The 21,454-nt window shown below is 41.2% G+C and overlaps 1 non-coding gene across 1 annotated transcript; it reads left to right on the top strand.

The window, feature by feature from the left end:
* Positions 1–16,949: 16,949 nt before the first annotated feature.
* Trnas-cga (transfer RNA serine (anticodon CGA)) lies at positions 16,950–17,024 on the top strand. Its single transcript has one exon. It is a non-coding gene; the product is annotated as a tRNA-Ser (tRNA).
* The last annotated feature ends 4,430 nt before the right edge of the window (positions 17,025–21,454 follow it).

Here is a 21,454-nt window from a genome sequence, read left to right as displayed (position 1 = left end):
AAGAGCATAAGAGATTCTTTTTCTGGACATGTACAAGGGACGACCTGCAGCGACTTAATGAGATAACAGATTGTTAGTGGTGCCTAAAAGGGGAGATTTTGTTCGACTGGTGTCAAATTCCGGACAATGTAATACTATTACTGAGCAATAAGATGATAGAGAGTTGATATTAGACGAACTGTGGCGAGAATTTCGTGGTGTTAAGGTCGTGTCATTCACTTACTTATGAGGAAGCTCCTAGCTGACTGAGCAACATATTTGATGTCAAAAGTACACACTATTCTCGTGTTATGCCTCTTGCTATCAATTATGTAAGTTATTACTTTTGAATGTCAGTTAGGTTGCATTTATCAGAGGTTTTAAAAGCATTCTGAGAGAAGATCTGAGGGATTAATCATCTACTGTGACAATGCATTGTTTGTTTGGGAGAGCTGGTAAAGTGCTACTGGGCTTTAAGATAGTCTGTTGAACATTTTCAAAGACAGGATGTCACTGTCAGTTTAGAAAAATCAGAATTTGCTACATGTCAGGTGAAATTTCTAGGAAGTATGTGACGGCCTTTGGGAAAGTATCAGATCAAGAGAAGAGTAAGATGATTAAACTTTCCTGTTCTTAAGATGAAGAAATACATTTAGCATTCTTGGGTTTAGTTAATTTGACTGATGTTTCATACATGTGAATATTTTGGCTGCTCCATGATTGTATGCACCGATGATGAAGAAAAGTCACTGTTTCAGATTTATGCACTGATGTTTACATGCAATGATGATCTATGGAAAGTCATGCTTCTTGAATATATTTTATGACTTGTTTGAAAGGGGCGAATGTAAAGCAATGAGGTACGTGGGCAAATGTATGGTACCAGCAAGTAATGGATATTCCTCTGAGGCCACACCCACAAAGCCCATATAACACTAAAAAATCAGAGAGGCCTTAGAGTTGCGATTAATAGATACCTACATAGGTTACAGATACTTTCTGACCTGTGGATGAAGTTACAAACACGTGCATTGGAAACACCTGTCTGAAAACATACACCATTCAGGGGCATAAGAAGTACTGTCACCGAAAGGAACCTCACTGTTTCCTGGAAGTTACCTACTCCAAGCTATTCATAAATCTTTAGCTGATGTGGTTTACTCATCATAGTATAGAAGAAAGGATTCAAAAGACTTCCATGACCACTTCAGCTTATTTATTGTGACAGAATCTGAGCAGATACTTAAAAGTAGTCAGATATACATTAAATGAAAATAGTACTTATATTGGTGGCTCCAAGCAGATTTTGTTCTCTGTGGTGCAAGGATATATTCTAATGTCGATCACAAGAAGGATCCTCTTACTTACGCTCCCTTTCTCATCTGAAGTAGTTCACTGTTTTTGGAAATGAACATGGTTTTGACATCTTGTGTGTAAATATCTGTTTGATAACTGTACTTAATTTTTTCTAACAAATGACTGATTAGTGTTACTACTTTGTTTAAACAACATTCATCTTCGAAAAACTTATTACTATTCGATTATTTATTATGTTCATCACAACCAGTGTATTATCATTAAAGTGATTACCATTTTAACACAAATTTTAAGTAGTATACGTTGCTGCAAAGAAACGAAGATTCATATATTGATTACATTATGACACATGTAACAGACCTCTAGTTCTCGTAAAAATTAAAAAAAAACTTCCAATTTTGCTCAATATAAAACAAATGCTGGTAATGTTTTTCATTCAGGATATAATACTAGGCAATTTAACAGATCTTTTATGTTTGATGGCACAATGTTAATTTCAGGCAAAAAGAAATATAACTGTATAGAAACAACTGAAAGGCTTTACCATGAATTACTCTGTTCATTCAACATTACACAAATAACTCTTTATCTTCTTGTCATTTTACAGTCCTTTTAGTGATATGTTGGGAAGCAACAAGCAATTTTGTCATCTTTCCTTATTGTCTCCTGAGAACTATCGAAATCTGAACTCATTAACGGGGATATGATGAAAGGCAGCTGCATCTCAGTACTTCAATTTCCTTACATTACACACAGTGTATTATTCTTTTTGTGTATTGCAATACTTATTAAACTATAAATGTAAGAGATGTCACTGTAAGCAGTTTCACAATCATACTAGCTACTTTGGCACCTCTTTGCTAAGACATTGTGTCAGTGTGAAGTCTTTGGTGAGCCAGTGCCTCTCATTCAATAGCAATCAGCTCAGAGTAGCCAGCCTTAGGCCTTTCTTGCTCAAAGAGATTTAACATTAGTATTTAACTACTAGTAGTATGGTCCCATCTGGTGCCTTCTTTAAGTTTGATGGTTACATTCTGTAGTGTGTGGTGTGGAGAAGGAATAGTTCTTTTGATGAAGATCTTTACTGTTGTGTATGCATTACCACATTGTATATGGAATCCAGTAAGAACAGTCCGGTTTGTATCCTGTGATGAAAATTACATTTTGCGAATAAGGTTAGCTTGGGAAAATGTATGAATATCAACCCACATCAGATTTGGTAGACTGATTCCAGAAGTGGAGTTAGAGCATTTAGTTTTCTAATGTAAAACTGTTGGGAAGCTGGTTAGTTCATTAAATACTAGATATCGTGCATCTTGCAGTAATAAATTCAAGTTGTTATCCCTCCTGAAGTATAAAATTAATTTTGTCATAGATTTCTATGACAAAATTAATGAATAGTGTTATGTCTGTTTGCTGAGCCAGTGCCTAGAATCATAGAGTGAAAAATGTACTTCGTACACTTTTCACAATATGGCATTGATTAAACTCTACTCTCAGTCTTTTAATTTACTGATAAACCTATGATTCTCTGTATACTATCCTTATGAGTATCTCATGCTAGTTGGCAGCCATCTTATTGTTTGTCTCATATAAACAAATGTGGAAGCGAGAGCCACACTAATATTTAAATTTGCTGGTAGTGAGCCATAGCTGAGGCATAATAGATGTGCTCAGAAATTCTGTTTGCACTTGTTAAGCTACACTAACAAAGTGAGGCTAGCTAATTATCCACAGGTCCTTGATGCTGTTAATGAGACATGTGGTTTCACTGCCTCACTCGACTGTGGTAATGTCTTCGATTGGAAATTAGTTTTCTTAAATGATTATTCTGTTATGTTTTCTTAATTCCATATTTATGTACATAGAGCTGTGGAGGATCATTCACAGTTGGATGGTATGTGTGAAAGACAGGAACGTGTTAAAATTATTCAACAGTAGTGTCAATACATTTCATTTATATACTACATGAAATACACTGATAGGCGGGCCAACATTTCTTTCTGTCGCGCTGAACTTATGAAAGTGTGGTTATTGTGACATTTTCTACTTATTCTTAGTTCTTTATTTAGAGCTTCAAAATCTATGTTTTTTCGTATATTCAAAATGGTAGGGTTTATTTTTTCCTAACTACGAGTATAGTCATGCTTCTTTTGGATCACACATACACATCTCAGTTTCACAAGACAGTAATTTTGTTTGTGTTTCTGTTACTTTTTGAATCTTCAGACGCTGCATCCACATCATTGTCTGTGACAGCACTTCAGATTTGCCTCATTTTCTGAGTGTACAACAGTGAATTGTTACAAGTTTTCGAACTCCTAAATTATTCATATCAACTTATTATCCACAAGACTTAATTCTGTGACGATAGTCAGTGATCGAAACTAGTCATATATCCATTGTGTTTCTCGTAAATTGGAAGCACCGTCTCTGGCTTTTCATGAGAAGCTATACCCCTGTAGTCCTCATTTCGCCATCGCCACATGGCACTCCGATATCTTTTCTAGACAGCGAGCTATTCCCATTTGCATATACACATAATAATGCTTTCATAGATATATAGGGTTATTCTTAAGAATCAGGGGATTTTAGAAGACCAATGAGGAAAATCTAGAATGGTGTAAAAACAGACAAGTATCAGTGGATGGAGCATGTCTCCATGTTTCGATTCGTAGTGTCAACTACTGGCTAGCTGCACTACAAAGAACATTAACCCGAACATATAGAAGAAACATATGCTACGTGTTATCACATAGAATTACACTGAATAGCCAAAAACACTGGTCTACTTGTGTACTACAGTGTAGGTTCTATGCAAGGAAGCAGGCGTGCGGCAACACGACGTGATATAGAGTTGACTAATGTCTAAAGTAGTGCTGCATGAGCTGACACCATGAATCCTGCTTGGCTGTCCGTAAATCCGTAAGAGTACAAGGACTGGAGATCTCTTCTGAACAGCATGTTGCAAGACATCCTAGATATCATCAATAATGTTCATGTCTAGGCAGTTGGCGGCCAGCAGAAGTGTTCAAACTCAGAAGAGTGAGACCAGACCAGATGCTTACTTACGTGTCACCTGCCAGAATCGTATCTAGACGTATCATGGTTCTCATATCACTCCAACTGCACACGCCCCTCACCATTACAGAGCCTTCACCAGCTACAACAGTCCCCTGCTGACCTACAAGGTCCATGGATTCATGAGGTTATCTCCATATCCATACACTCCCTCCACTTGATGCAATTTTAAATGATGTAAGGTGGCAGCTTGGATGAATCTGAATTTCGCACATTACGTAAGATTTTAAATGGCGTAACAAGTAGACGGATATACCACCGGACTTACATGGGCTATAATGAGCAGATTTGCCTATCAAAATGTACAGTATATAATGCAAAGGAACGACACTGGATTCGATTGTATTGACACACCAAACCTAAATCCTGCATGTCAATGAGTAAAAGGTGAATAAAACTGCTGGAAGAAATACTTTAGTTTGGTGGCAGGCACAAGTTCTGCTGTCACGGCCCACGTACAACGGAAGGCATCTAAAACGGGTTGGTGACCCGCGTCGATAGGGACAACGAACGCGCCGCGCGATACATTGAGGGGAGAAGGTAGCAGCGCAGCGCTGCTTGCGACGGAGAAATTCTTTATAAAACTGCATTGGGAAATTTCGAAATGGATACAAACAGACCAGCAATGCAGTTGATCACGTGAAATGCCCGTGTTATGCTTTTGATGTACATGTGTAACTTTTAGGCGTCAGGAGCGGGCACAAAATATCAGATTGGCTGAAATAAACTCAGAAGGAGTAAAGAGGGGCGATATTTAGACGCCGTTTAAAGGTAGGCCCTTTGAAATTGACATAGATAGTTTCCACAAGATGAAACGAACGCTCCCATTGGTATGAAAAAGACGTGACATGAACACGAAAAGTCACGGGTGGGGGGCAATTTCCTATGAAAGACACAAGACCCAAAACTTTGTGGATTCTCCTCCAAACCAGCGCCAAGTGTAGAACAGGGTGCATCACGCTCTCTATGACGCCAAAAGAGGAAATTTGTATGAACACTGCCTTCACTTTGGCTGACACTCAGCTAGAGACTAGCTGAAGACTCATCGAGCTCCGATAGTGGAGAAACAAATCAGCCTCATAGTTAATTGTTTTTGCAAGAAGTGGGAGGACATTGCAGAGTACACGCTGCACCACCTATGCACATGTGTATCACCACATTTTCCAGACTAGGGATAAGTGCTGCCAACCACAGCGCCGTATTCTAACTGTTTACACGTCTCTGTATTTGAATACTCATGCTTACAACAGTTTCTTTGGTGCTACAGTGTAATTCGCACTGTCTTATAGGCAACCCAGAGAACTGATTTACTAAGAGGGCTGCTTCACGCCTTCAAAGGCCATAATGTCCGTGACTTCCATGAATTTCACTCACGTAATAAAGTCAGTCACGTCACATAATGAGCATCTGTAAATTTCTTCAGAAATTTGGTGAGATCTTCTGTCCACTGACACTTGTCAATTTCCTGCATGACTTTTTTTAAAGTCTGGGACCGTGCGACCGCTTCGTCGCAGGTTCGAATCCTGCCTCGGGCATGAATGTGTGTGTTCTCCTTAGGTTAGTTAGGTTTAAGTAGTTCTAAGTTCTAGGGGACTGATGACCTCAGATGTTAAGCCCCATAGTGCTCAGAGCCATTTCAACCATTTGAACTCTTTCTTTAATGAATGATCCTCTATTGTAGGTTTGTGTCCTTCAATTGCCCTTTCCTTAATTATTTCTGAAAAAGATGCAGTATATTGTTCGCATACCTATGAGAACGTTGACGGAAAAAGAGAACTGGTCTCCCACTGATTCCACACCACACTCGAGTTTTCATAACCTCCGGAAGATCGTGATGTAAGTGATGAAGAGGCTAAACTCTAATGTCGATTTTTCTGAAGAATCGTAAACAGTAATAAGCTCCGTCTAAAAAAAGAAATTTCAAATTCGACATTTCCCATCATGCACAAACTGCCTTAATCAGTTACAGTAGGACCTTGTGCTGCAGTGTCTGATCATGTCAGTCGATGCACCACAGTTACTTGTTAATGCTTGAGTTTGAGTACAGCTGTATGAATGGGTGCTGTAGACATTCCAGCCTGAAGGGCTAAATGGCACAACGAGTTCCTCAAACTTTTCCTCCAAAGCTGCTCCGAATTCGCTTACTTCCTTCTGGGCTAACACCGATTCAGGAAATGTGTTCACAACAGCGAATATGAGCCACCATCAGCTCTAAAGGGAATGACGACAGTGGAATTTTGTCTCAGAATAGGGTTCGAAACCAGATATCCCGCTTTACGCGAGTGGTTCTCTTTATAGATTGCCTATCCGTGTGCTAACCACAACCAAGTCGAAACTTCAATATGTCGTTATCCATATGTCACAACCTGCATTTTCTTGCACGTAGGACAAATTGTTTGAGTCGATGGCCTGTTATTTGAGAAGTAATACGAAATAACAGTGCCCGTGTTATTAAGCAGTGCGATGCAATATACCAACGGATATACATGCATACGTGTCTGAAAGAACAGGCACTGAAGGGGCTAATGCTGTTAAGAAATACGGGAAGTGTATTCGCAACTGCGAATACCAACCACCATTGGGATGACGACAAAGGAAATTTGTGCCAGGCTGGTACTCGAAAACGGATTTCCCACTTTAGGCGAGGGAACACCTTCACCCCTTCGGCTATCTGAGCACGAATCACGACCAGACTCAAACTTCCATACGCCGTCGGCCATGTGTCACAGTCTGCACTTCCTTGCAGTTAGAACAAATTTATTGAGAGTTTAGGGCCTGGTACTGGTGAACAAATACGAAACAGCAATGCCTGTTCTGTAAAGAACAACGATCGCATGTCCGAATGAAGATTGCACTCTACGTTTTGATAACACAGGCACCGTTATTTCGTAACATTGATACGCCACCTGCAACTAGTCCAGAAAGTTTTTACAGTAAGAATGATGTGGAATTCAGCCTTCTTAATAAAAATCACGGAAAATGCTGAAAATGACAATGACCTCGATGCGCTGATATTCTCAATTTATCAAACTGTAACACGCACATAACAGCTGTGCCTGAGGGGTAGCAACAAAAGCGTTTTCACTGTCTTGCTGTAGCTCTTCCAGCATTTGAGATTTATTTGAATACACCTGTCCTTTTCCTTTGTCCCACAGGTCAGATTCACAGAGAGAGAGATCAGACGATTCAGATGTCCATGTGATGATCGCCCTCTCTTCCCAGAACACTACAGCCATTTTTAACAAGTTTGCCAATGTGGGCTGTGCTTTGCTGGGTTTGCTGAAAACACCCATACAGTCGTGCACTGTCAGTGAATTGATCAGCAAGTGGGTTAGACAGTTACTGGAAGTTATAGTTATTGTTGTGGTCTTCAGTCCAGAGACTGGTTTGATGCAGCTCTCCATGCTACTCTATCCTGTGCAAGCTTCTTCATCACCCCGTACCTACTGCAACCTACATCCTTCTCAATCTGTTTAGTATATTCATCTCTTGGTCTCCCCCTACGATTTTTACCCTCCACGCTGTCCTCTAATTCTAAATCTATGATCCCTTGATGCCTCAGAATATGTCCTACAAACCGGTCCCTTCTTTTTGTCAAGTTGTGCCACAAACTACTCTTCTCCACAAATCTATTCAATACTTCATCATTAGTTATGGGATCTACCCACCTAATCTTCAACATTCTTCTGTAGTACCACATTTCAAAGCTTCTATTCTCTTCTTGTCCAAACTATTTATTGTCCATGTTTCACTTCCATACATGGCTACACTCCATACAAATACTTTCAGAAACGATTTCCTGACACTTAAATCTATACTCAATGTTACCAAATCTCTATTCTTCAGAAACGCTTTCCTTGCCATTACCAGTCTACATTTTATATCCTCTCTACTTCGACCATCATCAGTTATTTTGCTCCCCAAATAGAAAAACTGATTTACTGCTTTAAGTGTCTCATTACCTGACGTAATTCCCTCAGCATCACCCGACTCAATTCTACAACATTCGATTATCCTCGTTTTGCTTCCGTTGATGTTCATCTTATATCCGCCTTTCATGACACTGTCCATTCCGTTCAACTGCTCTTCCAGGTCCTTTGCTGTCTCTGACAGAATTACAATGTCATCGGCGAATCTCAAAGTTTTTATTTCTTCTCCATGGATGTTTATTCCCACTCCGAATTTTTCTTTTGCTTCCTTTACTGCTTGCTGAAAGTAAGATTGAAGTACTAGCTACCGTAACATAGGCAGCTTGGTAAACGAATCGTGTTACACTTCAGACACAGACACTGAGCACCTTTACAGAAACATGGAATGGTGCAGCGACTCTTCAGGTTATGGATGGGGATTTTTTTTTACTCACAGTTGCGTAAGTTCTGTTAGTTTACATATCCTTACAGGAAAATCCACGCTACATCCGTTAGAGTGCTATCCACGAGTGGCAGCACAACAGGTGAAATCACCAGTCCAACGTACAGATTTGCAGTCACGATGCTTGCGATAACCATGAGAGTGCTTCTGCTATCACACTAAATCGCAGTCCCAGACCATGACTGCAGGTGTAGGTCAGCTTGTCAAGGCTGCAGATAAGCGCTCACCTGGCCTCTTTCTAACCAACACATGGCCATCACTGGCGTCGAGGCTGAAACTGTTTTCATCAGCGAACACAACAGACGTTCACCCTACCCTCCAATGAGCTCTCGCTTGAAACCTCTCAAGTCGCAAATGGCAACGGTATTGCATCAGTGGAACGCACGCTACAGGGCGTCTGGCTCGGAGCTGTCTTTGAAGTAACCGATTTGTAACAATTCGTTGAGTCATTGTGGTGCCAACTGCTGCTCGAATTACTGATGGAGTTGCTGTACGGTACGTTAAAGCCACATGCTAAAGATGACTGTCTTCCTCTCGGCTGTGTCACGTGGTCGTCCAGAAGCCGGTCTTATAGTGACCATTCCTTCTCGTGACTACCATTGACAGCAATCATGTAGAGTGGCTACATTCCTGACAAGTCTTTCTGCAGTACCGCGGCAGGTACCTCAGTGAACATCCGATGTTATCCATAAGGTCTGTTACAGAACAGTTAGTACGTTTTTAGATAAGGTCGAAGATTAAGATATTTGGTGGAATAACGGCGAAAATATTAAAAGCCGTGGCAATAGCAACAATTACAACAGCCATAATAACAGTGACCATGGCAATGATGGTACGCACCAACAGTAAATGGTATCTCACGCCACTGTAACAATAACAGTCTTTCTGGAACAATAATAGTGGAAAGTAGAGGCCAGTATCAACTGAATGTGGTACGTGTACTCTGTAGAATGATAGCAGACAAATTCAGCAATTGCGATAGCCAGACAGGAAAGGGCCTCTCGTACGTTATCACGGCAACCATTTGCCGCGCTGGTTTGCGGTACACCAGGCGTGGGAAGACATTGGCGGCCCAGAATAAAGACCAGGCAACGTCGCCATGACAGATCCGAATGGACAAATCAAAGATGGGAGACGTGCAAGAAGACTGATGGGAGTAATGCATCTGCGGTAACAATAACTGAATCTGAAACGGCAGTCAACAAAACGATATTTGTTCTTAAGAACGATGAATATGAGAATACCGGTCATTGAGGAAGAGGCGGCTGCTTTTAAAGCAAGAGCGATACCGCAGTCTGAAATACAGTGTAATTCGCCGGAGGAATTAAAGAAGCCAATATCGTATAAAACTTCCGTTATCGCGCAGGGCAATGCGGAACGCGAGAAGGTGTGGCTAGTTCAGATCGATCGAATATTCGATGAACTGAATATTAGCAGAGGACTCTACGGATGGTGTGCTAATGGGGAGAGTGGACAACCTTGACGCTTATCATTCAGCATGAAATTAGCATTTGTGAAGAAACGGAGAGCTCTGTACCGAAGAGGCAGGCTTGTTCAAATTTGGTAACAATTGAAGTAGCCATCCCCAGCGACCCCAGTACTAAAGAAAACTGAGGCGAAATTTGTGAAGGGGCAAAACGAGTTGGCTGATGATGATCGAGTACGGCTAATTGATAACCACGTAGACTACAATATCGAGGCTGATGTGATACAACCAGAGTATTTGTAAAACTATGCATCTGAATCAAAGCGAGGTAGAATTCTTAAAAATAGTTAAGGCCAATTATGACGAAAACCATAAAACGGCGAAAAGTTGAGAACGTATTACAGGATGTACAGCAAATCCAATATGCGCGCAAAGATGAAGATAGCGACACTTGATGGGTGTGTTGGCCCACTATGTACACCACCAAAATAAAGACTGTTATCATTTAGGCTATGGTCATTGCGAACCTAAGAAATGTACGGAGAAACTGGCTGAAGTTGTGAATTTTAACAACGTCTTAAAGAAAATAACAGATAGGATAAGGACTTGCGCTAAGTGTCAGAGGGTGAAAGTGACCAACTGCCAAATAGTGATCCTGCAGTTAGTGTGTACCAACCTATATGTCATATTAGTAGTGCCAGAAGCCTTTACGAAGCTCGTAATGTTATAGCAGATAAGAAAGGCAACAGCTAAATCGGTTTATAGCAGACTGGCAAACAATTTCTTTGTGCCTATTGGCAAACTAAAAGCGATTTTATCCGACAATGGGGCACAGTTTATTTCCAAATTATGGACGTAGGTATGGAAATCAATGGGGTTCAAGTGATACACATCTCGGCCCATTGTGAGGCCTAAAATTAGTCCGAGCGTTACATGCGTGAGCTGTGACGACTTTGCTGAACTAATTGCCACCACAATCACAGAGACTGAGGCAAATACGTAAACAATTTTGAAAAGATTATGCATACTTTGTTGCACGAATCTACAGGATTCACCTCTAAGTAAATCCTGTTAGACCATGAGTCTAAGAGCTTGCCGGAAGAGATAAATGATTTCTCCCCGCGAGTTGGTATTAACATTGAGGTGAATAAGAAAATTTTACAACAGTTAGTGGAAACGAAGGCAGAGGAGCGAATAGGGTGTCATGACGCTAAAGAACAGATTCCTAAATTTGCAGCTGGTGACCACGTTATCGTTAAAGCGAACGAGAAATCGAGCTATATTGATCACGAAAGTTCAAAACTAAAGTTCATTTATAATGGACCGCGTAAGATTGTCAGTATACCTCTAACACTTACTGTTAAGCATTGCCTAATTCTGGCATCTGTATGGTGTACGTAACACTGGTTGACATGAAATATTGTATCACTCAAAAATCGAATAACCTGAGAAGAAATTTCGTGGAGAAACTTAAGTATTCCAAATTTATTTCTTTGGGTAGATGGTTATCAATGAATATGCAGAAAATATAACGAGAAATTTAGGATATTTAGCTTACAGAGTAGATGTTCTGAAAACAATTGAAATGAAAGAAAAGCCTACTCATGACCAATGTGTATAAATGTTAACATGGTGTATGTATCATTGGTAATTTTGTAAACCACGTATTATATAAGGGACTACCGATGCACTCAGAACATTTATAAGTTTCTGGTCTGTGTATACATGTGAATATGGACAGGAATGAGTTATCCATTGTGACAGAAACATAAGGAGTGCTTGAGATTGCTCCGACGTAAATTTTCAAAGATTGCGAGGCATGTGGACGTTCTGGAATGCCACTGTAGAAAGAAATTGATTGTAATTGTAATTTAAATCGTTGAGTTCTTGCCAAGGACTTTATTTAAATGTGTCGATAGCAAAGAAGGAATGGCAGTACCCGTGACGTTGTTTATGTTTACTTATGGAGAGTCTCTGCTGCACTGTGAACAGACAGGAGACATAGCAACTTGAGTCATGAAAGAGTGCGGACGTGATTCTTGGGCGCTTCTACAGATTGCAGCTCTGACCGCGCCAGTGTAGGTGCACGTACTTCGTTAACCTGCGACTATTGAGAGCACAGCACGAGTGGACAGGTGTAGGAAGCTGCAGTTTTAGCAGTTGCCTGTCGCATAACTATATGTGGCTCTGGAGGCGACACGTGGTTCTCAATCAGCTGCAGCAACAGTAGCGGCTCAGCATTGTAGTAAACTTCATTCTTTGTCGTAAGCACAGTTACAACATCCTAAGACTGTTAACTGACCAAGTATAAGTAATACTGTACAGGCATTACGCAGTAGCATTTCTTTCTAAAAACTTGACTAACATACATGAAGAATAACCTGCAACAGTTAAAACTTGTGGGGTACCTGTGTTGTCATTGTCCTGAGACACTATGACCAAGCAGAACGCCTTTCCTATCCATGCAGTCAGTCGTGTCGTAAAAATATGAAAGCTGATTAACTATTTACTACCAGTTTCGTTTGCTTTCTACTGACCAGTTTAAGTCTAAAGTTCGCTGCCTCAGTAACTGTTCATTCTTGTATTGCAAAACAGAGCCTTAATGAATTAGCAATCTTGAATATTAATTTCATTCACTTAAAGTAACGTAGAATTTCGCTGGTAAATCTAACAGCTAGGGATGCAGCACAAATTAAGAATGCACAACTTCACGTATTTTGTAATAAGTTCTATGAGTGATTTCTGTTGGCTTGGTACATTTTGTTGTTCCTGTGTTAAAAGTAAACCATTTGCTCAATTCAGTCTTCCTGATATCTCAAGTAAATTGCTTGCCTCGCTCTAACTTTTGCATTACATTATTCCGAGGTTAATAAAAGCCATTTTTTACATAATAAAGCTTCTGTAACAGTCAATCATTTATTTAATCAGCAGCTTCATTTAACTCTACATTAAAAATTTAATATTCCAGAATAGGTAACTCCAAACTCAGTGCTTTCTGATTCATTTATTGTGTCATGAACTGTTGTGTTGTAGGAAAGCGTGACAAATTTCTGTTACCACGCCAGTGATTCTTTGCTTAATTTCTTTGCCATTACCTTTCTTAAGATTCTGGATATTCATTGCCCTGGTGGGTTGCCGACCCTTTAATTATCCATTTGTGCTAATCAGTATTTTTTATATTATCATTAGTTTTTTATTAAAAATATTATGTGGTACCCTGTCTACTGTGTGTGGTTCATGAGCGACTGCACTATATTCCAGCCTTTTAAAAATTGTTATCAGTGCTTAGATTAGATTTACAATAAATTCTTCCTTCAGAACGGTCTGTTGTACTCTTTCCTTTTACCAACCGGTATTGTTTTCCTTCCTTAACGATAGCTGTACATACTGTAAGCAAATCATATCGCAATCTAGTAGGCCGATTAAGAAGGGGGATGTTACAAGCTACTGTGTTGGGTCACTCATATTTGCGCTCAGATTTGTAACTAAACATGTTTAAACGTGTGATTCTTCAGTCTCTCGCAGCGTATTTCTTGCTCTAACAGTCCACGGGTGTACTGTCGGTCCATAGTATCCAACGGACACAATATTTCGGCGATCAGACATGTCGCCATCGTCAGGTGCGCTGACGAACTGAGCTCCTGTACCGCCAAGACTTTATGGACTCCCTGAAGTCCACAAAGATGGGTCGTTACGCCCAATTGCAGAAACATTAGGGCACCTACATATTTGCTGGCCAAATACCTGGTAGAATTACTAAGCCCTTATGTGGGTAAATTCCCTCATCACTTTCGTAGTTCTGTGGATTTCGTGAAACGTCTAGACAACTTCAAGCTCAAAGACTCAGACACCCTGGTGAGTTTCGATGTTGTTTCATTATTCACCAGAGTGGCTCTTCAATAGTCAGTTGAGCTTAGTGCACAGAAATTTGACGAGGAGATGACCGACCTTTTCAGCCACGTTTTAACCTCCAAGTATTTTCTCTTTAACGGAGAATACTATGAACAAACAGAAGGAGGCGCAATGAGGAGCCCACTCTCGCCTGTGGTCGCGAATTTCTATATGGAATACTTCGAGGAGGAAGCTTTGGCGTCAGGCAGATGGAAACCTACTTGTTTTCTCCGTTATGTGGATGACATGTTCGTGATCTGGACATATGGAAGGTACAAGCTTCTAGACTTCCTTACACACCTGAAATCCATACACCCGAACATCAAATTCACTATGGACCCCGAAGCAAAAGGAGGATTGCCATTCCTGGACGTCATGGTCAAAAGAAGAGCGGATGTCACATTGGGCCACGGGGTATACAGGAAGAAAACGCACACCGACCTGAATCTGCATGTGGATGGATGCCACCGCCCTTCGCAGACGAATGGGGTGCTAAAAACACTGGTGCACAGGGCGCACACCATCTCTGATGCACAGGGCCCCAAGAGCTGGAACATCTTGAGGTGTATTCTGGAAAAACGGGTACTTGGAATGGCGCATCAGACGCGTTCTCAGCCGCACATCTACAGTACAGCGTGTGAAGACGAAAGAAGTAATGGAGGAAGAGATAGCCACTGCCTGCTACCGTATACTGACGCACTATAGGGGAAAATAAGACAAATACTGAGGAAACACAGAATAGGAACTGTCTTTTGCCCACCCAATAAAATACGATCATTATTGGGAAGTCTCAAAGACGGTCTCGGTTTGTGGAAGGCCGGTGTATATCATATTCCGTGTCAGTGTGGGAAGACTTACATTGGACATACAGTGCACACCATCGAAGATCGTTGCGAGAACATCAGAGGGAGACTCGACTTGTGAACCCCAATAAGTCGGCAGTCGCAGAGCAATGTTTATCCGAAAATCACCTACAGGACTACCAGTGTCTTGGTACAGACATGTAAATACAGGGACAGCGTCGTTAGAGAAGCTATCGAAATTCGTACCAGGGACGGACTCATCAACCGAGATTGTTGCTGTAACCTCACAAGCGCATGGGAACCAGCACTGAGTCTAATTGAAAATACTCTCAGCAAAGACACCGAACGGGCGACCAGGGCGGACGAGGCAACTACACCGACTCCACAACAGTCGCCGACGCCAGCCTCTCAGCGACCGCCGATGCGTGGCCGCGGGCGCGGACCGCAGAGAGAACGCATCGCAGCGGGAGTGGACGAAAGACGGCCGCCCGCCCTCAGGAGCTCAATTCGTTAGCGCACCTGACGATGGCGACATATCTGATCGCCGAAATATTGTGTCCGTTAGACTCTATGGACCGACAGTACACCGGTGGACTGTTCGAGCATGTTTAAACTGGTTTCCTACGCATGTATATTATTTTTCTTGGCTTTATTGTACAGCTTATGTTTATGTATTCTACCAAGTTTGTAAAACATCTGATGCTATTGTTCTCAGTTTTGCTATGTGAGAATATTTCACTAGCTCCATGCCAACAAGTTAGTTTGCAAAGTTGGCCAGTGATTCTGCTGGTGAGCATAAAATAACTCTGAATGTGAGATGTTATTATCGCGAGTAGTAGCGAGGGAACAGGTGCTGAGAGGCGTCGGAAGTGGTCGAACGCAGCCTGCGGTGGAGACAATCCGCGCCTCATGAGAGGACGCAGCCTGCCGTGGTCGTGCTGGTAGCGCCGGAGGAGACTTGGATATTAATTGAGAAGTATTGGTAATATGGCATTTTTCTGCACGTAGTTGTAGCTTACTTGCGCACTGGACGGATTTTGTCAAATTTGTATATGCATATATGCATACACTGAGAGTAATATTCGTATCTTTGTTGTGGTCACGGGCGTGTTTATTCAGTACAGACATTGTGGAATAATTAGTCGTACCTTTGCTGTGGCCAGAGATGTGTTTATTGAATATAGACACTGTGGGATAACTAATCGTATCTTTCTTATGTACATGACGTGTTTATTGAGTACCGGTGTAGGCATTGTGGAATAATTAAAGTTTGTGTAAAATTTGTCAATGTTTGATTAAGTTATTTTGCTATTATAGCAAATTAAGGTTTTTATTGGAATCTTTCATTTTTACACCGCTTAAGGCTAGTTGACCAAAGCGCTCCCAGTCATTCGGTATGTGTATAAAAAATACGGCAGTAGTTCGCAGAATGAGATTTTCACTCTGCAGCGGAGTGTGCGCTGATATGAAACTTCCTGGCAGATTAAAACTGTGTGCCCGACCGAGACTCGAAATCGGGACCTTTGCCTTTCGCGGGCAAGTGCTTTACCAACTGAGCTACCGAAGCACGACTCAGGCTCGGTGTCACAGCTTTACTTCTGCAAGTATCTCGTCTCCTACCTTCCAAACTTTACAGAAGCTCTTCTGTGAACCTTGCAGAACTAGCACTCCTGAAAGAAAGGATATTGCGGAGACATGGCTTAGCCACAGCCTGGGGGATGTTTCCAGAATGAGATTTTCACTCTGCAGCGGAGTGTGCGCTGATATGAAACTTCCTGGCAGATTAAAACTGTGTGCCCGACCGAGACTCGAACTCGGGACCTTTGCCTTTCGCGGGCAAGTGCTCTACCAACTGAGCTACCGAAGCACGACTCACGCCTGGTCTCACAGCTTTACTTCTGCCAGTATCTCGTCTCCTATCTTCCTACCATCCCCCAGGCTGTGGCTAAGCCATATCTCCGCAATATCCTTTCTTTCAGGAGTGCTAGTAATGCAAGGTTCGCAGGAGAGCTTCTGTAAAGTTTGGAAGGTAGGAGACGAGATACTGGCAGAAGTAAAGCTGTGAGACCGGGCGTGAGTCGTGCTTCGGTAGCTCAGTTGGTAGAGCACTTGCCCGCGAAAGGCAAAGGTCCCGAGTTCGAGTCTCGGTCGGGCAAACAGTTTTAATCTGCCAGGAAGTTGCACGGCAGTAGTTGTTGCAATTGTTACAATGATACATCGCATCCTCCATCGATTGCAGTATTGCTCCTGAATTATTGTTGCTGATCACCCAGTTTCAGCAACAAGACAGTGTAAGTTGTACGTTTCGTACAGGAGCGTTGCAGGACTGTTGTTAGGAGTTCTTAGAGATTATTTTAAAACTCGCAGCCAGATACTTGAGAACTGATATCCTTACGATATCAGGAAGAGTAATTAACTTCTGTTTCTGTTTGTTTTGAGTTAGAACTCTATTATTATCAGTGACGCAACGTCACACATTTCGGTATCCCTTTTAAAAATAAAAGAACGGGCAAGTTTAAAACTGTCACGGAGTAAAGTCGTGCATTATCTTGATGAAATATGAGCCTAGGATGGCTTACTATGAAGGGTAAAAAAGCGAGGCCTAGCCTACCGTCGAAGTACTACTGTGCTACAAGGTTGCCTAAGAGGAAACCCAATGGCGTCCTGTTACGAAAAGAAATGGCATCTTAGACCATCGCTCCTGGTTGTTTGGTGGAGTGGCGAACGTCCGGGCCGTCGCCAGACACGTCTTGGCTGGCTGTCTGCGTTCACTTTAAAGAGGGACTCATTTATGAATAAAATTATTTAGCAGTCAATGAGACTACACACCGAAGACGAGTCCGGAGACTCCCGTACCGTGGGTGGGATACCAAGCTGACTGTCTCCCGCCGCACAGTCTGACAGCCAGTAGAGACGGTCTGGACAGGGATTTTATTTCGTAACACGATGACACTGTTCGTTATCCGTGACACCCTTACAGCACAACGGTATGTCGACGATTTTCTACGCCCCGTTACGTTGCCCTTCGTGCCAAGCCGTCCGGTTGTCACATTTCAGTACGGTAATACCCGGCCAAAAATTGCGAGCTGATCTAACGCTTGTTTTTCTCAAATTTCAGTAACTTATTCGTTATAGATCGCATGGAACGTACTGGTCTCCATCCCATTCGATTCATCGCTTCATTGTACGTCGATATTCGTTTTCCTTTTTTCCATAGAGTGTATTTTGTATTTGTTTTCTCACTAACCTTACAACACTAGAATCTGCAGCTCTAAATATTACCTGGAGATCTATTGCAATACCGCTTCCTCGGACGAAAAATGAAAAAAGAAAAAATAGCAACAAATACCCCAAAAATTTCCCCGAAACAAGTTCCAAATTCCATGAAAAGTGATACGTAACAAAAGTTCCATTTAACACTATTATTTGGATAATAACCAATAATTGCAACAAGAACCTTGTACTTAGTAATTTATCAACTTCCAAAAGAAAGATAGAATCTCAGTAAACTCAAAATCAAAATCACAGTAAACCGCAAAATCATTATAATTAAATTATCAAAGTAGAACCAACGATCTTTAAGAGTACTTCGTGTGAGTATTCTTTGAGAATCGTCAGTAATGGCTAAGGAAAATTTGATCCATTGTCACTACGTTATGAGGGTTAGCCGAAGCTGGTCAGACTTGTTTGAATACTCCTATATGTAGGCGCGGTTAGATTTTTTTTCGAGGATTGATAATTGCGATCTACTATGACATAGTGAAACGAAACATTGACTACAACTATAACATCGTCTAGAATTCAGATAGAGGACTGCCTATTATTACACCGAAGTGAACATTTTAATTAGATAACTCGAACTCAGCTCTAGTTAGGCATTGAACAGTGATAGACAATTAACTTCTTTGGTAATTGCAAATGGACTCTGGAACTTGGCAATAGTTTTAAAGCAGATAATTTATAAATTCATCCCCCCACCTCACCTGGGAATGCTTCTTCCTCACGGCCTTGTTCGGAAGTGATTGTTATTATGAAATAAACAACCCTTTCATGCCAATTTACGCATTTGTGATTCCAAATGACAGAATTGTTTAGAGACATAGCTGAGAACTTTTGCGTGCTTCGATAATATATGACTTAAAAGCGCTCGGTGCATGTATAGGAACTCTTTGGCGTTAGGAAGCAATCGCATTGTTACGACTTACTAGAGATTTGAAATTACAACCTAACGATGGGGAGGTTCGTGTCGGCGGAACTAAATTGAACTTATCATTAATATTTTTATAGTAACTGTTAAACCGTCGAATATAAAGGAGTTAACTACGACGAGTAGCGTAATATTGGTCACAATTGGTGAAATAAATATCACCCACACGTCGAGAGTTCAGTTCAACAATGTTTTTTGTAGCGTCGTCCTTACCTAATAACAATATCATCGCCCTACCGACTGCGCCGATTTTAGCCAGGGCCGATCAATACTTATCTCTCAACTACCAACTAGAAAAACCGGTGACATTACACTACGCATTTCGTTATTTCCGTAAACTACTTATGCGAATGCCTCATCGATTCAGTTGACATTCATTCGACCGATATCCTGTCCTAAATCAAACTTGGCTCCGTCTGCAAAAGTCTCCTCGTCAACGAGAAGCAAAACCTTAATTTTTAGTCTTTCCTTTTTTGTGATTCCCCTTTTTCCGCATATTAGGTATGTAACTATACAGGGTTCCCGTTACAGACTGCTAGGACTTCCACAGAGGAATGAGTACATATTTTGAATTGGAACCCATGTACTGAAAAGTACCAATTCCGTGGTACAACCATTTGGAGACATATTAGTAAAACGACCTCCTTTAGAGGTAACTGATTAGGCGTAACCCAGTGCGTCACTTGTTTTACAATTTTACTCATTAACAGCCAAAGAAGTTGCTCGTGTACTCGCTGACGCGTTCTCTCCAACGTGACACAGTACGACCTCTTCCCTCTCGAGTGTGTGGCGCCTTGTTGGATTACCACAGTGGCGCCTGCTGTCGGTGAAGCTACACTTTCTCGAATCCATTGCGTAATTGTGGCGAGAAACGTACGCGGGTGAGTCGTACGTTGTGGAGAATGATCTTGATAAAGGCGACCAACAGTTCTTACATTACCTTGAATTTCTCCGATCAGAAGAGTCATGTCGGTGCATTCCTCAAACATGTACTCAGCCGTGTTGCTCTAACACTCAAGTGAGTGAAGCTCGAACGAGGTCAGAAAGGCGGGAGGGACGTCAAATGTCAACAGTTGATCAGAAGTAAGCACCTCCCACTGACTACCCTGTTCCATAGCTATCTAGTACACATTTTTTTAAACAGCTTTAGCACGGCAAGAGAACATTTCCGGACATGGATCCCTATTCAAAATATTATGTACTCACTCCACTCTACAAGCCCTAGAAATTTGTAACGCTAATTTCCGAACACTGTGTATGGTTATTGATGCTACAGAATGAAAGGAAACGAGTCAGTGACCTATGTAATCACACTGGCCTAAAAATGTACCAAGGGTCCTTCACTACTTCCTGCGTTCACAACTAATCAAAGAATATCCTTGCTGGATGAATGCCGCTTTAGTCGAGAATGTAAAATCGGATTCATGTAGCCCTCGATAACGGCACAACGTCTGTTCACTGAGATACTAATCGTAATTTTCGGACATATTGCAATTTATGATTACATATGGTAAGTGCGAGAGAGTTGGAACACTTTCCTTTTTCGGCATATAATTTCTGTGTTTTTGCATTTCCTTGTCTTCTGGCAACCTGTTTGTATACTGTGTCACATACATTTAAGTAAAATGCATTATTGCCACACTACCATTTAAAATACAAACGATAAGATGAAATGAAAATATACGTGAGTAATCCATCTCACACATTGTTTTATGGATGAGATGAACCGTGTACTGGGACAGATGGAGAACGCAAAAATGGCTACACGTGAAGGATAGAGTCAATTAAAATTACATATTTTTATTTGGAATATGATTTAATGAATACGGAAGCACACTGTTAAATATTTTATAAGTTTATTATAAATCTTAACTGAACAATGGCTTATCTAATGTGTTGTTGGTTTCGTTCAAGCATTAGCCTGTCTTCCTCTCACCACAGTGATTACACTTATTATAAGTGTGGAACAACATTCATGTTGCCAATGTGAACAGGAAACAAACAGAATCCAGTGGTGTCTTTATTAGTGTCGTAATATATTTCGCAATATGTAACACATGGGCTTCATTCCATTCATTAAAGCTATTTTCGTAAACCTCTGCAATATTTACACCTGACGAACACAGTGAGCTATTTGTAGTATTTTTCTTTCAAGCTGCTCCAGTCTGTTATCTCTTCATTTGTCAATAGAAGGAATGGGTCCTCCAGAAACTTTGCCTGCGTTGGGTTAGTGGCAGTCAGTTTTGAGATAGTGATCTTGGAAGTTTTATGGTTAGTAAGAGTGGAATCCGAAGTTGTATCCGCTAAGGGTTTAGATTTAAGCAAATAACTCTGCCCTTTTCATGTGCTGGGGATCAGTACGTCTACTGATGAGCTTAG

This window comes from Schistocerca cancellata, chromosome 6 (genome assembly GCF_023864275.1).
Source record: "Schistocerca cancellata isolate TAMUIC-IGC-003103 chromosome 6, iqSchCanc2.1, whole genome shotgun sequence".
NCBI lineage: Eukaryota > Metazoa > Arthropoda > Insecta > Orthoptera > Acrididae > Schistocerca > Schistocerca cancellata.
This window is presented reverse-complemented; position numbering and strand designations above follow the sequence as displayed.